Raw genomic sequence first — 7,444 nt, forward strand, 5'->3', positions numbered from 1 at the left:
ATCTGTCGGTGGCCAGCATCACTTTAGCGCTGTGTGCTTTTATTCCTAATCATCTAGTCAACAGCGGGTACTTAACCCCCGTACTTGTTACTGCATAGTGATTTTTCCTGTAACTATTATTTACCAAGCAAGCTTTCGCAGAAGAAAAACACACACCTTACATTTTCCCCCGACTCAATCACTCTGTCCTGTGCTCTATCCATTTTATGGCTGAGTGTGGAACGGCCCTCCGGAGATGAAAAGCTCCATCAATTTCACTCATTGTCTGGCAAGGTCAATTTATTTCAGCACACAGTCCATCATCAGATGGGAATCAATTGACACATTGCCTAGCATATCCAACCCAAGGTGGGTTATTACAACGTCTGCAATTGTCAGCTCTTTTCCACAGCAATTCTTCAAACGTGTCAGGCCTTTCTTCTTGGGACTGTATATGATTTTCTACCTTTCATACAATAGTTTGTTCATAATTTGGAACATATTTGCCATTTGATGAACAATGCGACTATGACAGGGCTTCGTGTAACATCTTGTCACGAAAAAGCGACTGTGATACAAGATTGGGTTTTTTTAAATACATTTTTCCAGTATAATCCCAATTAATAGGATACAGCGGTATCTGAGGTAAGACATTGTTTTTTTGTTCCGCTAATCCCCAGCATTTATCTGTGAGAAACCTCAATGCTGAGGGTTTGGGATTGAATTTTCATGGTCTCAAATACCTCCAAAAAGCTCTTGGCACAGAGCTCACCCCAGATTCAGCGAACAGTGGAACAGGCCTTGGGGGCCTTTATGGAGCACAATGGCAGCTAATAACACAGTGCCAAGCTAATAAGATGGGCAACGAATGAATGGTTCAGTCCAAGCTCCTTTTCTCTCTTGCTCGCTCTTCCCCCGCTGATAAAACATGTATGAAAGCGTTTCTGAGCTGCTATGTAGCGGCTCCCCAGACTTTCCCCCAGCGAGGGCTAATGCATTAGTTCCCATTTGAAGGCTGTTTTGAAATGGAGATTGGTAATGAGACGGGAGGCCCCCGCCATGATCACATTTGGATTGCCGGGGGCTCCGCTGGGCCCGGTGATTTGGGAGACCGCGGTTCTGCTCGGAGTTCAAGCCCATCTCTCTGCGGGGGTTAGCAACACCCTGACGAGGACCATTCTGCGGCGCTAAACTATATCTGAACTGTGAACCGAGGGAGGGAGCGCCGAGTCAAGGGCTTTGGCAGTGTGTCCCCGTCGCAGCGGCTCGCTGTAGCCCGCGCGGTGTTTTCACCACCTAAAAAGGCCAGCGGCGCACATCCTTCCATTTTGTCCGCCATCTTTTTTTAGCCCTCGACGTCAACACAGCGGCAGCTGACAGAAACCAGGCCAGTCAGCAGTTAAGGAGCTGACTTGGAAACAGCCAGACGGTGTGAATTCCAGACCCCGGTGACAAAGTGCTGTCTAATGTCTTTGCACCTCTGGACCTATGGCAAATATTCTCGCTATCTCACACCGCCACCGCTATGACCGTGCGAGGAGACCGGCCAGCCCAGACTAGGAGAGTGAAAAGAGAGGCGTTTCAAAACAGAAGAACCTCAGAGAGCTAGATGTGGATGACAGACAGGGAGGAGGAGGAGGTGGAGGAGGAGAGAATTAAGGGAGATGGAAAAGGAGGAGGCCCAGAAGCGCCACCGGCCAAAATAAGTTTTCCATTTTCATTCAATTTTGAGGATTTTTCCACCGTTTAGTGGAACCTCGCAATCTCCCACACTGGCCATATTATGTACACAAGCCATAAAAAAATGAATAACATTTATGCAGCTGGGTGCGTCTGGCAGCGGCGGTCCTCTCATTCGGGGGGCCCGCAGGACGCGGGATGGCACCGTGCCGCCACGCCACCCTCCCCAGCTTTCTGCTCTATGTATGGGCACTAGACAAGAGAAGACTTAGGGGAGGGGGTGGGTGGTGTAAAAGGAGGCTCTCGAACGCTTAGAATGAATTTAACAAAAAAGGAAAAAAAAGAAAAGAGAAAAGATTTCGAGGCAAATGGAAGGCCATACACGACGCGTCCAATTTGGCACGGCCAACACACATGATTAGCCGTTGAGACGTTAATCAAAAGTGGCTCAGTATTTGAAGGGGCGGCGAGAGGCACTGCCAGCTGGTGACAACATGGCTTGTGTGCGCGGGCCAAGAGTGAAGTTTATTTGAATGTGGATCTTGTCGTGACCGTATTTCTCCAGAGCTCAGTTAGCGGAGCGTTCCCTGGCTCATCACTGGGATCGCCTCAGAGCCGCTTGGCACCCAGCGAGGCGGAAGTTTTTTTCCAAGCCGCAGAATGAGAATTACGATTTCGGTCCGTCCCCTCTGGTGGTGTGTGGATATTCATAAGCATTTATTCTGTTCGACGCTGGCAGAGATGCAGCACCTAGTACTTGGCGCTGGCACGCGCGGGTTTCCTTTCCAAACGTGAAATTATTAAATGGACAGAGGGGTTGTTTTTACAGCATATGAATTCATAACACCTTTAAAAATAAAACATCCCATCTTTCCACATAAAACCTAGCGGCTCTCTGTAGACGAACGGTAATGATTCGTTTCACCTCAAAAAAAAACCTAACTGGGCTTAAATATGAAGCTATCTTTATCCAGCATTCCCACATACTGTACAGTAATGCCAATTAGCACTGCAACTTTGGAGGTTGCAGACCAAGCAAATACACTTGTTTCACAAATTTTCTTGAATCGAGTGAGTCCACCTTATATCAAGATATTGTCACTCGTATCAAGAAGATTCTCCAAACATTTTATCTCCAATTTATCTCACCCCATTTAAGAAAACTAAGATTTTAAGAATTAATGCTAGTTGTACTCAGTTGTACTAAGAAGTAATTTTCAGTGAGGGTGGTTTTTTTTTTTTTTTTTTCAGATATTTCGCAATCATAGCTACCATAGTTAACCATTAGTTAGTTCCTTATGGAAACTACTGAAAGCAGTTGTCCCCTGCATTGGTTGTTGTAGTGTTTGGAGGTTGAAACCCTCCCATCCAGCTCAGTTTTAATTACACTCAGTAGACCATCAAACTGGGAGAGCACCAGTATGGTACATTTTGTGTCTTGTGTATACTGTTTAAAACCCATTAGCATAAAAACGTGGGTAAGTCCTGAACTCCAGACGGTGGTGAACAACACCAATACAAACAATGCCCCATAGACTTCAATGTGCCAGTTAATAGAATGTTTATCCTGAACTTAATATTATAGTAGTTCTATCATTCCCAAACCAGGAATTGTCACAGTAACCTTTTCCATCTTTGTCACTTCATCTGTGGTATCACCATTCAAAAAAGATGGTGTTTTATGCAGATCATTCACCCTTGGGAACATACGTAACAGTTGAAATTTGGCGGTATTCCTCTCTAATACACTACAATAGCAGTGGTGTAACCACTACGATTAACATTTGATGAGTTCCATGTGTTGTTTGAGCTTGATACTGTCCTCGTGTGAGGGGGTTTCTCTCGCTGAACGCTGGATCCTTCCTGCTTGTGCCAGCACAGAGGAAGGCACACACCACTGTGCACAGAGCGCCCACTGCTTTTGGACTGTATTTGTGTCATCAAAGAGTTATAAGCCTTTTTAGTCCTCACTCTGTAAAAATAACAAAGGCAGCTACGGCGGGGGGGGGGGGTGAAGCGGGGCAGATCCTTAGCGAAACCGGCTTCGACAGGGTAATTCGACATTCCAGCCTTGGCCCTGCCTGCCACCCCGGCTTCTTTGGAAATCTGTCTGGCAGCGAACGCGCTTTGAAAGGCTCTTATCTCCTATCTGGGCAGGAGTTCCATGCACCGAGATAACAATCCCTATCTTATCTCGCTCTGTTCGTTAATGTCACAGCTTAAGGGGCTTGCTCTTCCACTTGCAATGGGGCTTGCAGAGCGGATTGTTTGCAGATTAGTCAACACAGGCCTCTGGAGGTCTTGGAGAGCGTTCAAAATGCTTGCCTTGTCCCGCAGACGTTCTTGTATGCACACATAGGCGCGCTGGCTGCCTCCTGTTTGCCTGTGTCAAATGGCAGGAATACCACACAGTGGCTGCTAGGCATGATTACACACAATGAGATCTACAGTAATACTTATCATATCAGACAAGCCAGTCGTACAAGCCAAAACAAAAAGGTGCATGATAGCAACCAAAGGCCGATGTTGGTGACGTATTGAATGCTTTGGGGATGAAATGTTATTTTGCCGCTGATTAGCACAGAGCCTTAATCAGTGATGCATTTTTAACCAATTTGTAATCTATTGGAGCTTATCAAGCTAGGGAAACGTTCAAGCTGCAATATTTCATGTGCTCCGTCCAGTCTGTGCGGCCAAATTCATAATTATCGCTTTGTGACACAAGAGACCAGGCAAAGCTCTATTGACTTCAGCCATCTGGCTATCTCGCACAACCCTTGGCTACACAGTGGCTCACTCAGCGATTGATTGGGGTGTTGAAGGCCAGCTATTTAACACATCAGAACAACAAGTACTGCTATCAAGCTGGCCCCTCTAATGCCTCGTTTCTGTGCCTCCCAAGAATGTCTCTTATCTCTCCCCTTCTGCTTGTTGGTTTAAGCCAGACAGCATATGCCCACATTCCCCCTATAATACACCGTTGTGGTTTTGGTGCAGCCCTGACAGACAGATAGGTCGCGGTTGAGAAATGAGGGAGGGAATTTAACCCTTGCTTGGGTTCCTGAAGCCCACAGGCCGGTAGTTTCTGGCAAAAGCTCTCTTATTCCACGCTGCTTCTGTGATGCAGCCACTGGGGGAATGCAGAACCAAAAGGAAAAAAAAATCACATTTTCTCCCCCAACATGCTCTCTTGTTGTTGTACCAGACGAGTGACAGATGAAAATAAAGCCCTGCGTTCCATATCATTAAACCCTGCTCTCTCACCTGATTATACTCTGATTAGCGGCTCCATTCTTCTCCCATTATTGTTACTTCTAGTGAAACAGGCCTGATAATGTGCAGTCGCTCGCGAGATGCACAACCTGCTCATTCCCATCTCTGATTCTTTGTTGTCGCCGAATGGTTTTTAAATGAAAAGTGCGAGCGTGGTGTAATTATAATTCCGAGGGTATTATGAAATCGAATATCACAATGAATGTAATTTTATTTGCTTGTAATCTCTCTCACCCAGGCTAATAGCCGTTTTCAAAGGGCACGCTCGGGGGTTTTAAACGGCGGCGCATCTCTAAATGGAATGGCTGCTCTGCTCTCGTGCTCGCCGGCTCTGTTCTTTTGTCTTTGATATGCAGGCGAGAGCTTGACAGTCTGGGAGACGTGGGAGATTTGTCGGCCTGTGATCTCCCTGCCTCTCTGACAAATGAGTGCCTTTGGCAGGGCTGCTGGAGGTACGCTGCCTCTGCCCTGCTGGAATCCTGATGAGACACTCCGGAGCTGCTGGTAATGAAGTCAGGGCACAGGACCAACCTGCTGCCACAAATGACCTTTAATCTATATACATGCAGGTCATTATGCATGCAGTAGCTCAAAATTGCGCGTACTCCTTTGAGGCACATTTTTAAATGAGAATTTGCAAAATAAAAAAAGGCAGAAACAAGCAATTTAAATCCCTAAAGCAATGCCCCCTTTAAAAAAGAAAAAAAGTGCATTCAAACTAAAAATTCCAGTTCAGTTGCTTGTTATGTGAAGGGAAAGACAAGCATTTCACCAAAATATGTCCACCGCCGTACATGCATGTGTCTCCCATTTCCCAACATTGCATGTTGATGTTTTAGCTGTATTCATATTGCACTAGTGGAGCAATTTAGGATGCAATCACCACCCAGTCAATCTTTATTACACTGGACTCAACTGCTCCACCAAGCACACAATTGCTTGACATTGATTTCGTAGATCCTTTGAGTCTGCGTAATTCCTCACACATATTATAGCAGAGAACTGTACTTTGGTGTGTCTGTGCAATGTAAGACATTAGCGGAAAATTATGACCTCAATATTTTAATCCCCAGAGGACGGCTGCTCCCGTTTCAGCTCAGCACCGCGATCGTCAGGAAATAGCTGGTATCGATTCTGGACATTTCCATTCCACGCTCAGGCGTCTGAAATCACAGAGCGCGCACAATGCAACCCAACATGGTTGCCCTTGATTTCAGCTGTGGGCTTCCAGGAGCTGAATAATGATTCATAGGAAGAACAAGCACTACCCCTTGTGGCCCAGCTGGCCCAGTGCAGCGTGGGTAATGGCACCTCCAGCTGCTTCTGGGCCCCTCCTGATAAGTTAACCTTGTGATAACATGCTAATGCCTGATTAATGTTGCAGTAATTAGACACAGCTTTTCACACTCAGTTAAGAGGACATCCTCCAGCAATTAGCCCGAGCCGGAGAGAGATAATTTCAGAGAGCACAACGGAGCCACGTTCCTCTGCTCCCCTCCATTCCCATTTGGCAACATTAAGGTTTATTTTCTCATTATTTCATTTAATTACTTGCTTGATGTTTTATACAGCTGCCACAAGTAATCTTTGATCCAATTAAGAAATGCTGATTGACAGGGTGGGCGTGGGATTCATTATGCCGCATTCAATTTAGAGTTGTGACCTTATCAGAGGATCTGCTGAGGATTCAGTGTACGCCACTGATTCCCATCTAAAAAATATTATAATTTCCTCTAAGAATATATTCTGCATGGATGGCACATCATTGTGTGTGTGCGTGTATATGTGTGTGTGTTTCTGTGTGCCTGTATGTATGAGCCTGTGAGTAGGCGGCATGTGTAGGCGTTCTCTTCTCCAGACAGACATCTAACAATGAGGAATGGATGCATTAGTGAGGAGAGGCCCCTGTACTCATCAGCCTCCACACTGCCCATTAATAATGCACTGCCGGGGAATAGGGGGGGGATTGCTGAGATTAGTCCTGCATTAAGGACTCGTTTGCTATTTCTATTACGGAGATGCTTTGGTCTTCCTTAAACAAGAAAGATCAGCTCCCTTGTAATTGAAGTTTATAAAATCCTATATCAAAGTTTTCAGTGGTCCCACAAGGCCGGCAGCGTAATTCCTTTTCACCATGAACAGCAGCCAGAATCAGTGGGATTCACGGATATAGATATGGTCATTGTAGGCAATATAAATGGATGGAGGTTTTCTCATTTAGAGGACATTATTGCAGCTATATCAAAAACTGACAGTCATGTTAATCATTCATCAGCTAATACATCATTTATAAAGACAAACTATTAAGTAGACCAAGACATAACTAGTATAAGGTTACTATTGGCTACTGTATGACAGTGTGAAGATTCAAGCAATACATATTTGTGAAGAAAATTGTTTTATTTTGCCTCTTTTATTTTCATACACCCCACCTTGAATATTTTGACAGTAGATCAGCCTTGAGTTAACATTAAAATATCTTCTGAGTTCTGTGATCTGATAGTATATGTTT

This window comes from Centroberyx gerrardi, chromosome 8, assembly GCF_048128805.1.
Source record: "Centroberyx gerrardi isolate f3 chromosome 8, fCenGer3.hap1.cur.20231027, whole genome shotgun sequence".
NCBI classification, from domain to species: Eukaryota; Metazoa; Chordata; class Actinopteri; order Beryciformes; family Berycidae; genus Centroberyx; species Centroberyx gerrardi.